This window comes from Haliotis cracherodii, unplaced genomic scaffold (genome assembly GCF_022045235.1).
Source record: "Haliotis cracherodii isolate W230 unplaced genomic scaffold, xgHalCrac1.p SCAF_4, whole genome shotgun sequence".
NCBI classification, from domain to species: Eukaryota; Metazoa; Mollusca; class Gastropoda; order Lepetellida; family Haliotidae; genus Haliotis; species Haliotis cracherodii.
In genome coordinates this window covers 28,605,679-28,619,487 of record NW_027266297.1, presented here as the reverse complement: position 1 = coordinate 28,619,487, position 13,809 = coordinate 28,605,679, and positions in this window count along the sequence as shown.

Here is a 13,809-nt window from a genome sequence, read left to right as displayed (position 1 = left end):
CCATTGGATCCATTTCTTTGTTTATTTGTGTTTCCCCACGATAGACAGGCGTAGATGTTCGTGCTGTGAGCACTGGTTTTAGTGGGTATATTGGTAGATATTTACACAGAGGTGTTGACAAGGTGTGATCGCCAGGTGCCAGGTGTGATTTATTTATATCAGTTATAACTGCACATGTTATATCAGTATTCCAATTAATTTCTAAATTAGATTTTAATTCAACACGATAACCCAGAACATTACTTCTTGGTAATAGCATGAACTTCTCAAATAACCGTAAAGTCAACACGGCAACAAAGGATGTTTTAAGTCATTAAATTACCGTTATATACTTTGATAATTTTGTAGGAGCCCTTGTAACGGGATATTTAGAAATAGATGGACAAAATGATCTCCACATTGGGCTGCTAATGAGTAGTTTAAGATTGATTATCAAAGATGATCTGGAAACCTTATACCGCTAATGATGGATTTAAAAGGCACCAGTTTGTCTCTCTTTAATCCTCCACAAACGGAAAAACCAAGGAAGTGTATTGCTGATACAGACATGTATTGAATCTGAAGCAAGTTCCATACATCTGGACACAACATGCGGGTGTTATAAGTTTAAACAATCCGAACTGACCATGGTGACTTTGATGATCGTTATTACATCCCTCTGTTCAGTTTCCTTCCGAAACTCGCCGAACAGAGCCGAAATGTGAGGAATTTATCATCATACTTTACTTACAAATTTGACATTGGTGAACTAGAAAAGAAGTTGGAAATGTGTTTGCATGGAATTTAGGTAATGACTAACACTGGCATCGGTGATGTGGTTAATGGATACAGGAGCGGTATCAGCATCCATTCACACTTACTTCCAAGCCGCTCATCATTTGTTCTACCAAAGACGTATATCTTTGGTTCCACGTAGGGGCGTGGTCAAATTGTGTCTCACTCAAGAGTGAGTGAGTGAGTATGGTTTTACGCCGCTTTTAGCAATATTCCAGCAATATCATGGCTGGGGACACCAGAAATGGGCTTCACACATTGTACCCATGTCGAGAATCGAACCCGGGTTTTCGGCGTGACGAGCGAACGCTTTAACCACTAGGCTACCCGACCGCCCCCTCACTCAAGAGGTTTGACACCGCTGTAGCAAAACAATGGATGCTCTTACGCTGTGGATTATGTTTTTTCTCTGTGTAATCCAGCCTGTAGTCTTTCTTACAGACCCAAGAGCACATATTTAATGACGCAGTCCCTGAATTCGACTCCACTCCGCACCTTCTTCTCTATCAGCATGTATTCAGCCCTCTCTTAGCTCTAGCTTTGAAAACAAGAGACCTGAGGGTTCTGTAATAGTGGATGGGTCCATTGTACAAATATATATGATTTAACCTTATCACATTACCTTATTTGAGGGATTGTATGTTAGTCTACCAAACCTACTACGACTTAAGCAGGAAACTTGCCATATCATGATCCCCGATGGCACACATGTGGGCTATCGAACCACGATCTTCGCCGTAACGAGCGGCCGCTTACCCTATAGGCTACCCACCGTGATACAACGTGAAATATTCACCCATAATAAATGGCCCTGTTTATGATTTGTATGATATATAAACTGATGCCACAGACGACAGGGGAGATAACTCCTATAACAGATTCCAGAAGGGGGCAACGTGAAGGTCACCGAAGGCCACGACAAAGAGCAAACCCGCAGTGGAGCTCGGTCGGCGCACAGCAGTGAGGGGGGTCGGGTTTCTCGTCAAATATCACGAGATGTTGAATCTTGTGAGAACATAACACACATTGTGTTGTACGGCAGTTCCGATCCCTCTTTGATGTGATAGCTTAGCATTTGGAATGGCGCCGGTGTAGCTTGGTAGCTCCCTATCAGAATCAAATTTGTTTTTTCTTCAAATGCGTACAGTCATACAGTTTCAGATGTTCTTTTTCACATATTCACATGAGTGTAAGCATACGTAATGGGAATATGTGATTAATATCCAATCTGATTAATCAATCTAAAATCAGGTTTTGTCGAATTGACGTTACCTCACGGCATTTTTGCAAAAGTGAAATCTTGTTAGTCCACTAACCCCGCATTCCAAACGGACAATTATAATATGTATAGGGACTTATGTATACATAGGATATTGTTTATTAACAAAGATCCATAAAATAATTTTCACTGGTAAAGATAATCGTTCGAGTTAGGATATATAAGTTGCATGTGGTCATATACTGACGGTCAGAAGTGATGCAACATTGATATTTCCATCATTGAATAAAAGGATGCATGATACATTAAGTATAACATAGAACACGTGAACATGTTTCTTGTACAGAGCGATAGACTTGGTAAGCTTGTGTTTGTTTGTTGCTTACCGCCGCACTCCAGCTATATGACGGCAGTCTGTAAATAATCGAGTCTGGACCAAATATCCAGTGACTGATGCCATGAGCATCGATCCACGCAATTGCATCAACCAACTCTGCGAGCCTGACCATCCGATCCCGTTAGTCGCCTCTTACAGCAAGCACGGATTGAAGGCTTATATTTATTCTACCCCGAATCCTCACGGGGCATTCTTGTTTAGCAGTGAGCCATTCTAGTCATGCCTATTCCTTCGTTGATTTTGAATTACAATTCAGAAATGGCATCAAGATCAGATTTCCGAACCGACAATCTTGTTATTATGTGGTTAAAACGTATTTCAAAGCAGTTTCAAAAGATGAACTGAGTTGGTAGGACACCCAAGTCCCATAGTACAATATATACTCCCGTTCAAAAGAAAGTATACACTTGAAAATTGGATTTGACTAAAAAATTACAAACGTTATCCCCACGTTACTAGGATGAAAGTCTGGAATATGTGCACCAACTGTTCACGACAATGCCTGCTTCACTTTGCTGATACAGATATAGATACGTATTGGAACATTTATATCACATCATGTCAATATCTTGCTAGATTACATAAATGGATACGTGTTATACGGACATACATTTCACTGTTTCACATTATAAATTGACTGAAACATATCTCTGTGGTTTATTTCTGATTTTGACCATCAGTATGTATCAATTATTCGCTGCATCTTGACCCTTTAACTATTTTAACTTGTAAACGTGTTATGAGTAACAGTATATATGTATGATCCCTATGCAAACTTTTCTGATCGTTCCGACCTCTTCTCCCACATCAAGCTGACACGAAACTAGAATATTGCCCAAAGCGGCATTAAATCCACTCACTCACTCATCTAACAGTTACAGACAACATGTGTACATGATTATAGAGATTCAAAAGCTGATAAAATAATCCAGACCATCTTCTGATATTCACAAATGGTGCGTTTTCAACAGCAATGCGCTATGGAAATGTATGTGTGACAAGCACATATGTAATTATATGTTTCTGATAGATAGATATTTGATCTATGTTAAAGAGTAACGCATATCACCAGATAGGAAAGTGTACTATTTGACAAGAAAAGCCAAATGTTGGATTTATTATGTGATTTCTAACTGATCACATTCTGCAAACAAGACTCTCAAATGTCATGGAAGCAGACTATTGAGTGAACAACGCGGCGTTTCCGGAGCAAATACGCGGAACACACCTTCAACAGTAATCGCTAGTATAAATGAGCTTTGACTTTCTGTAATAGCAAATCTCATAAAGTACCGTACACTTGGTCGAGTTGTGGGAACACAAGAGCGGGCTGTTTGTGATTAAAGAACATACAACAGAGCACATATGATCCTGGAGTGTTGCCATCCATCACGACTGTGAGAGATTGGTATCAGCATGTTTCCCAGAACACGGTGACCACTTGTACAGTGTGTTATCCACGTCGGACCACTGACAGACATACTTAAAGGGAGACAATACTCCGAGGTCTGTTTTCAGTCCAGGTTCTGACGTCGTATGTGTGTTTGTGTGATGGTTGTTTAACGCCGCACTCAGCAATAATCCAGGTAGGTGACAGCGGTCTGTAAATCTGGACCAGACAATATAGTGATTTAAATAATGAGCAACGATCCACGAGGTCGCCGAAAACAAAATCTCCAAGCCTGACCATCTACTCCATAAAGTGGCCTCTAAACAGACATTATAGGTTGATAGGGACCAGTTCTCAACCGGGATCCCTACGGGTTTTAACGGTGAGGAGAGCAGCGTGTATGTATGGCTGCTTGTACTAGTCCGGGATAATGTTCGTGCCATCCCACTGAGATACCATGCCACAGTTTATACATGAATGCCCCACTCAGATACAGTATACTGACTCAGAGCCGAACGGTCCTTGTTGTATCCCTTAATGCCGAGGGCCAGACAGGGTAACAACAAGTACCATCTTTTGGTATGACGCAGTCGGGGATCGAACCGCCGACTTTTCGCTTACCGGGCAGACGCTCTGTCCTCAGCTGTACTGAAATATATGTCAAACTGAGTTAGCATAATCAAGTGTACTATGTCTAATTTCTATTTTTGGGGGAGGCTAATTCGAAATACGCAACGCTAAAAATAGCCGTCCAATCAAATTACAGTTATGAGCGAGAGGTGAGGTGAGGTGAAATTGGGTTTAACGTCGCGTCCAAGATTATTGCACTTATATAGCGACGTGCATGCACGTGTATGTGTGTGTGTGGCTGCTTGTACAAGTCCGGACTGATGCCGATTTATAGTGCTAGCTCACTGAGATACCATGCCGCAGTTTAACACGAATACCCCACTCAGACACAGTATTCTGACTCCGAGCCGACCAGTCCTTGTTTTAGCCCCTTAATGCCGAGCGCCAGACAGGGTAACAACAAGTACAATCTTTTAACGTCTTTTTGTATGACGCGGCCCGGGATCGAACCCTGGACCTTCCGCTCTCCGGGCGGACGCTCTACCGCAAGACCACGGAGGCGGTTTATGAGCGAGGGAACATCTGTGCGAAGTCATCAGGTTGAGATAGTGGCGTCACATGTGACACTATATTTTGATTACATAATTGCCCTTAATACGTGAAATACATAAATGAAGTATACACACGAAAGTTGGAGTTGACCAAACTATCAAAACGTTACTAGGCTGAAAACAGTCGCCGAAACACTGCAAACTTAAGGTCCAAAACACAACTATAATACCCGTATCAAATACCTCACAATCGAATAACCAGTTTTCTTGTTTGTTTCATTTATAGCCTCCATCAAACATGGGTTTATACTTTCTTTTACCTGGCAGTTTATTTGAAACTTTATAATATAAATATTACGTGTTAGACCCAATCGTCTACGGCGCCGCGATTCGCTGTGCAGAGTTGCGTCCCTAGGGTACGCCAGAAACCTATGATTGTGGGTTCCAATCCCGGTTAGCCCCAATTATGTTTCTAGGTTTGTCAGCACCATACCCGTGCTCGTAGGTTTCACTCACTAATCTAACTAAGAATCCCCAAGAGATCAATATGATCCTGGTTACGTAACACGGGAACAACACGTTGTAGAATTTGTAAAACGGTGATCCCACAAAACACGAGAGAAAGCGAACGATCGAATATTATTTTCTGCCCAGTCCGCAATTTGTTAGCTGCATCAAGGACTGCATCATGAGTGAGTGAGTGAGTGAGTTTTGCACCACTCTTAGCAATATACCAGCGGTATCGCGGCAGGGACAACAGGCAAACTAGTTATTGACAGCATGAACATACTATTAGGACGTTAACACATTGTAACCAGCCAATCAACATTTTAGTCAACTATTGGTACATAAATTGAGTTTTAATGGATATATTTTCGCTTGACTACGTAAAAAAATGTACTAAAAAATAAGGTCTAATGCTAACTAAAATTGGCACTTACATCCTAAGATATACTGAACCGTGTTCAATTTGGCACGCAATTGAACCCTCCCTACCAGTACGAGGGCATGCAACAAAATGATCGCGTTGTTTGTTTACAAACGAGCGTCTCAGCACATGATTTCTGCAGACACAGCAAGAGTTTGTATTTGAATTTATTAGCGTGTGTATAACTGCTGACGTGTGTGTATTTCCAAGCACGGGCGATCATTGGCTTCTCCAGGTTGCTCGTGCACAATGTCCATTTCACAGCAGCCGGCCCCATCTGGAAGACGCGTCACCTGTCAATTGTGTGTGTGCGGGTACTAGATTAACGTGCTGTTCAGCGTTACATCGGGGACTTGTCATTATCTTTTAAATGTATTGACTCTGTATAGGTTACGAACTTTGTGATTCAGTAGTTGAGAATATTGAAGTTGACTCAGCGAGGAAGTGGTTCATGAACACCCTGGCTTCTTCATGAACATTTTTGTTCAGAGAGATAAGAAAAAGAAAGATTGGTTAGTTGGTTTGTTGTTATACGCCGCACTATTCCAGCTATATGACGGCGGCCTGTAGATAATCGAGTCTGGACCAGAAAATCCAGTGATTGATATATTGAGCATCGATCCACGCAATTGGGATCGATGACATGCATCAACCAAGACCACCCGATCCCGTTAGTCGCCTCATACGACAAGCATAGTCGCCTTTTACGGCAAGCGTTGGTTGAAGACCTATTCTACTCCGGATCTTCACGGGTATGTTCCACAATGACAGTTTATTACAGTTTATGACATTAAGTCTATGTTAAAGTATAGGAGTTACAATCAACCTAGGAGTTGAGGTCATCACCTGACAAACCAGTGATTGATATTATGAGCATGTCCACACAATCAGAGCTTGACACACAATCAACCAAGTCACCGACCACCCGATCCCTTAAGTCGCCTTTTACGCAAGCATGGGATGCTGAAGGCCTATTAAAGAAAGAAGTAATGGTTGTTATGCTTACTAGTTTACATGTTATTGACAAATATTCATCCAGTTGAAGATCAGGGTTAGAACAGAATTTGTAGTCATTGGTTTGTTTGTACAGGGGCGGGTGGGTAGTCTAGTGAGTAAAAGCGTTCGCTCGTCATGCCGAAGATCCGGGTTCGATTCCGCACATGAGTACATTGTTTGTCGCTCTTTCTGGTGTCCCTCGCCGTGATATTGCTGAAGTATTGCTAAAAGTGACGTACAACCATAGTCACTCACTCATTTGTTTGTACGACCTCGTGATTGATTGTGTCATCATACCCCGACGGCGTGAGAAATTGCTCATAATGTCAACCACTAGTCCAGACTCGATTATTTACAGACCAACGTCATATACCTGGAACAGTACTTAGTGCGGCGTGAAACCACAAACTAACAAAGCAATTGTGTAAAATACACTTTGCTTGTATGCGTAAACGTGTAAATGTTTCAAAATAAAATTGTCTGTTTGTTGTTTTACACCGAACTCAATAATATTCCAGCTATATAACGGCGGTCTGTAAATAACTGAGTCTGGACCAAAGAATCCAGTGATTGATATCATGAGCATTGACTACATAATTGGGATACGATGACATGCATCAAGCAAGTCAGCGAGCCTGACCATCCGATCCCGTTGGCCGCCTCTTACGCGAAGCATAGTCGCCTGTTACAGCAAGCATTGGTTGCTGAAGACCTACTCTAACCCGGATCTTCACGGGTCCATCCAGGAGTTGTGAAGTGGTATGGGTATCAGTATGTATCTAGGCAGTACTCAATCTTCGGATCTGAGGAGAACGCTCGTTTATTTCTACGTTTCTTTGTATGATGATTCACACGATCCAAGTGGGCTTGAAAACAGCGCTACTTTGCTTCCATACGCTTCAGTTCTCTACATTGACATAAACACGCTTCTATTTCTGGTTTGAAGAACTAACAACTAACGTGTTTCAAAGTTCTCTAATGACAGTAACATACGTCTTATTATGTCTTGCGATTAAATTGCAGGAAGTTACAAAGTTCAAAGCTATTTGGGATTCTGCTTTAAAGCACATCTCAGCAGGACCATTCAACATACTATATGCTATATACTATATACTATAATTATAGCTGCGAATATAATGAAGGGCACTTGCTTTATATGTCATATATAATGTATCGAATTCATTTTACTACTACTAATACGTATTGTTTTCAAATAAGTTTAGGGGGCGGTCGGATAGCCTAGTGGTTAAAGCGTTCGCTCGTCACGCCGAAGACCCGGGTTCGATTGCCGATTGGGTACAATGTGTGAAGCCAATTTCTGGTGTCCCCCGCCGTGATATTGCTAAAAGCGGCGTAAAACCATACTCACTCACTCAAAGATGTTTATTTTCAGTGGAAGCAAAATCCCTTTAACACGGATGGGTGTGGTCTCACACAACTAAATATTTTGTTTTATGCGTGCGAATTGGGTTTGGTGCCACTTTGGACAGTGTTTCGATTTTATCATGAGGTATCAGTTTCATGATGGGTCTTCGATGTTTACCATGGTGGACGGATAACATAATGGGCGGACCAACCAAAGTCATAATCAGGGCCAATCTGGGATTTGAACCCATGATCAGGGGATTTCGCACGTCTATGGACGCAACTCTACAGAGTCACCATCCCAACCCCACCCGACCCCTATACCAGATATATACTTCTCAAAACCAGTTAAGGACCACCTGATTCTTTTTATGTTACTGTAGCTAGTCTGGCATGACATAACAGATTGACTATAGTCATACGAAAGAATCGGATGGTCCTTAACTTGTTTTGAGTTGTATAGATGTCTGGGAGAATGTTGTGTGATCAGCAGTCTGAATAAGCAGTTGGGTCAAGAAAGTGAGTAACCAGCAAAGCGACACACTGTACACATTTGATTCTCATTGTTTAAGACAGACATGGAGTACTGGGTATCTTTTCTCTTCGGAATCTCCATGTCGTCTTCTTGCCTACCCACACTCCATTTCTTTAAAGCCGTAAGGGCGTTGGAATATCCTCGTGGTAAATGATTTCTTCACAGGCGTAGGTTCGGTATCCCATGTGTGCAATGTGTGAAATCCATCCATGATATTGCTGGAATATTGCCGTAAGCGGCATAAATACATACTCACTAACTCAGTTAATGCCCTTAACTCCCCCTTCTAATCGCAGACAGTTACCGTTTCTGCCCTCAGGTGCTGGAAATATGTGAAATACAAGACAAAAACTGTTACCCGTTGGTGGTACACATCTAAGTAAAGTAATTATGTAACATCTTGCAATTGACAAGACCAGCACGCGCTGGTGACAGGTGGAGATGTGTATCTCTGCACGTGCAGACACATAGCACGCCCGTCAATCAATAGCTAATTCAAAATGTCAAAATTCTTCCTGTGCGATCTCGAAGCTTCAGAGAAAAGTTAGAAGGACGGTTTAAACCAAAAGCAGTAGCATTTGTAAATCCTGTCAAACAAGTCAGCGAGCCTGACCACCCGATCCCGGTAGTCGCCTCTTACACCAAACACAGTTGCTTCTTAGACAAGCATGGGTTGCTGAAGACATATTCTAATCCGGATCTTTACGGGTCTATACAGGTAAAAAGAATGCTGAAACAACGTATAACTATTTGCCGCTGTGAAGTAAAAGACTTTTTTTTTAATTTCAAGTAGCAAGTGTAATCAATGTGTATCGGAATATTATATATGGAAGATGTTGAACGAGTGAGTGAATATTACCTAACCCGCATCAGCAATCTTGCAGTTTATTAAGGGGATAAAATAGTCCCGGACCAATGGAATCTGGCGTTCACATGCCCTTTCGAGGCAACCCTATACGTATACCATTTTAACTACGTGTGTATAAACATTACGGTGTTTGACATTATCCGCCACTCGGCAGCGTGTTTGTCAGAACACACACGATTCTATGTCGTTATGTAACCGTTATGCTCAAGGCTAAAGGCAATTTACAAACACACCTGTCTTCATGAATCCTCGCGCGAGGTATTGCACTCGGAAACATGTTTATCTCCGCCATGGGTCTGTTCCCGAACTTGGCGCTGATCCTGTTCATCAAACAAAGTCGTGGTTACGACGTCTTGCTTCGGAGATCGCTCTGTGCATCTTGGTATTGAAATCAGCAGGCGGGAATAAAGTTTCTCATCTTTTAATGAAACAACATTCCTGCCTCTGATAAGGACCTGCTTATTTCGGGAAAGTGTCTTGGGGTGTTTCATATCCCAGTCAGCAGTTTTACAGCTGTATCACGCTGTCGGCAAATCCATCACACTGGGAAAGTAAACGAGTGGTTGATGGAGTAAGCATTAATCAATGTCGTCGGAGTAAACGATGCGTCATTGAGAATAAGCGGATCCAGATTGGGGTGCTTGTAGATGTGCACCCCCATCCCCCTCCCCACCCCCAAACGTTCTCTTAGAAGATTAAAAATACTAAACATTTGATATAATTTCCTTTCGTGATAGGGTATCGGGTGTGTGAACGTTTTGCAACACTACACTGACACACGATGTCATATAAGGCAAATTGCTTCGAGGGTTGCTTGCCTTACTACATGACTTTTGTTACCTTGTGACCACAAAATCCGTCTTTTACAAAAAAGACGTATCCGTGCTTGGAGCTATTGGAATAATATGTACACTTTAAATAGAAACAGCTCCACAAATTACAAAGACACACTCCTTATCAAGTTTGTTAAGATGTGTTATGAACACGACACACTTTTAATGGAACCAACCACAGTAAGTCACGCAAATTATGCAGAGTTCTTATAATTTCGATGCAAACTTTATGGGGATTGTGTCTTCGTTTGTAATTTGTGTAGCTATTTTTATTCAAAGTGTGTACATATTCCATAGTTTGTGAGCTCTCTGCTAGTTTTCTTTGGTACGCCCATAGATGATAGATTTCAGGGCACAGTTCTATCCACACGGACCTTCCATTAAGGCCAACGGATCCACATGTTAGTCGTTTCTTATATCATTGCGTGACCAGCATGGTGAGGTGAGGTGAGGTGAGGTGAGGTGAGGTGAAATTGGGTTTAACGCCGCATCCAGTTGCACTTATATAGCGATGTGTGTGTGTGTGTGTGTGTGATGCCAATTTATAGTGCTAGCTCACTGAGATACCATGCCGCAGAGTTTCATGAGTACCCCACTCAGACACAGTATACTGACTCCGAGCCGACCAGTCCTTGTTTTAGACCCTAAAAGCCGAGCGCCAGACAGGGGAACAAGTACCATCTTTTAACGTCTTTTGGTATGACGCGGCCGGGGATCGAACCTCGGAACTTCCGCTCTTCGGGCGGACGCTCTACCACTAGACCACGGAGGCGGTCGGACCAGTATGTATAATCATTGATGTCATGTGTCAATGTGATATCTAGCAACATGCACTGGCTAAGGCGCCGCAATTCACCATACAGTGTTGTGTTCCTTGTCAGGATCCGCTTGTCGTGGGTTCGAATCTCAGATTCGCCCCGAATATAAACCTAAGTTCGTTAGCACCAAACAGGTGCTTAATGTCTCCGACCTGGGTACCACAGGTATTTCCTCCATGATAAAACAAAATTGTTGTTAACCCAACCAAATCACTCAGCATGTGATATCACCTTTGAGCAGTCACAGTATTCCTGTTACCATCAACACCAAGGAGAAGATTCCTTTTACAAAATCAGTTTTATGGAAATAATATATACGCGGGGATTTTAAATAACAGCTGATCGTTCTTAAGTAATCTGCAGATACATACATGCTGACATGGTTGATGCATGACATCGTATCCCAATTGCGTAAATCGATGCTCATGATTTCCATCACTGGATTGTCTGATCCAGTCTTGATTATTTACAGACCGCCGTCACATTGCTGGAATATTGCCGAGTGCGGCGTTAAACAGCAAACAAACAAACAAAGAAATACAACTTCGGTTAAATATTTTCATGATCACAGTGTCTGTAAGGCAATAATCAGCATCTACGATATATATGGTAACAACCAATGTCAGTACTGTATAAAAGACCCGTGAAGATCCGGGGAGGAATAGGTCTTCGGCAACCCATGGTAAAAGGCGACTGTGCTTGTCGTAAAAGGCGACTAACGGGATTTGGTGGTCAGGCTCGCTGACTTGATTGATGCATGTCATCGGTCCCAATTGGGCGGATCGATGCTCATGATATTAATCACTGGATTGCCTGGTCCAGACTCGATTATTTACAGCCCGCCGTCATATAGCTGGAATATTGCTGGGTGCGGCGTTAAACAACAAACAAACTGTATAAAAGTGTTTATGTTTATGTCCTTTTAATTATATGTAAATGTTTCCAAAAGAAATCGTCCGTTAGCGTCAGGGGGATATATCGAACTACTCAAAAGAAGTTGAAGAACACCCATTTTTAAAAAATATGACTATAGTTAATCTGACATGACTGGTGGGTATTGCAACACACAGCTAACCATGTGGGTGTTCTGTAACTTGTTTTGAGTAGTTCGATATATCCCCCTGACGCTAACGGACGATTTCTTTTGGAAACATTTACATATAATTAAAAGGACTGGACTACTTTCTGAGTTTCGTTACTCCACGCGATTTCACTTGAATCCTTATTGAGAGAAAAGAAGTGTTAGTAAGTTCTGTTTCTAGAATTAAATTCACCATTTAGAGCAGTACAATTCACCTCTTATCAAAGACAACTACATGAGGCTACCATGTTAGCCAGAGAATGTTAACGCACCAGTAATCATAGTTGAAGCTTTATCACGGCGTAATCGAGACGCACATGTATTATGACGCACAGTCATACCTCAAAACCTATTCATCGGATCCTGTTAGTTGGTTTTAACAAGATTGTGTGTTTGTTGTTTAGGCCGCACTCAGCAATATTCTAGTTGTATGAGTAAATAATCGAGTCTGGACCAGGCAATCCAATTATTGACATCATGAGCAACGATATATGCAATTGGGATAAGATGACATGCATCATCCAAGTGAGCGAGTCTGACCACCCGATCCCGTTAATCGCCCCTTTTGACAAAAATACTGTACTTTACCAAGAGAGTTATCCCAAATTTAACATTTGTTACAGTTGACCATTGTGTGTTCATGTATAAATGTGGTAATTTTTCCTTGGGTAATAATACTTAAACGGTAAATTTGTGACATCCTCATTTTCCGCATTCAGCGTAAACGGCCAGAGGCCAACAAAATAGCTTGAATACATGTGTTGGTCCGGTGACGCTTTCAGACATCATATTACGTTCGCTTCGCACACTTCTTAGCGTATTCGGGTGCTGTTAGTCGTTTGCAACGCACGATTCCTTGGGTGAAAACGACCCACGACACGCAATATATCGATACAAAATAAGTGATATGAAAGATAAATCGGGATGTGGGAATAAATGGAGTCATAAAGTCACTAGTAATATAGTCATGATTAGCAGATACCTGCGCTATTAAATAGTGTTGACACATTTGAGGTATAAACAATTAACAGAAACATTGTTTGGAAATCTACCATATTCCAGAAATCTGCAGTAATAGTATACTGTAGTATCTCAGCACTTAGTTATTTCTGCATTTTAAAGTTGCATAATCCTCAAAAGTTAAATCCTCATCACAATTAACCAATGAAGGATGAAACTGGAATAACTAAATACTGTAGACCCAGTATGTGCCTCTTTCCCTGTATTCTTTACATTCTTCTGGACTACTACCAACAGTACTCCAATTAACACACTTTTAACACATGGCTATTAAGGTTGTGATCCATACGATATTATTGAACACATGTCTGATGCAAGACAACTTTAAAACCAAAAGCCACATGCCTCCATCTACATAATAAGAAAGTAATACATACTTCTGGTGGAATAATATCCCTTCATGTAGGGGTAAATACATGTCCAATGCAGTGTGACTTTGAAACAGAAAGCTAGCTGCCCCTAAC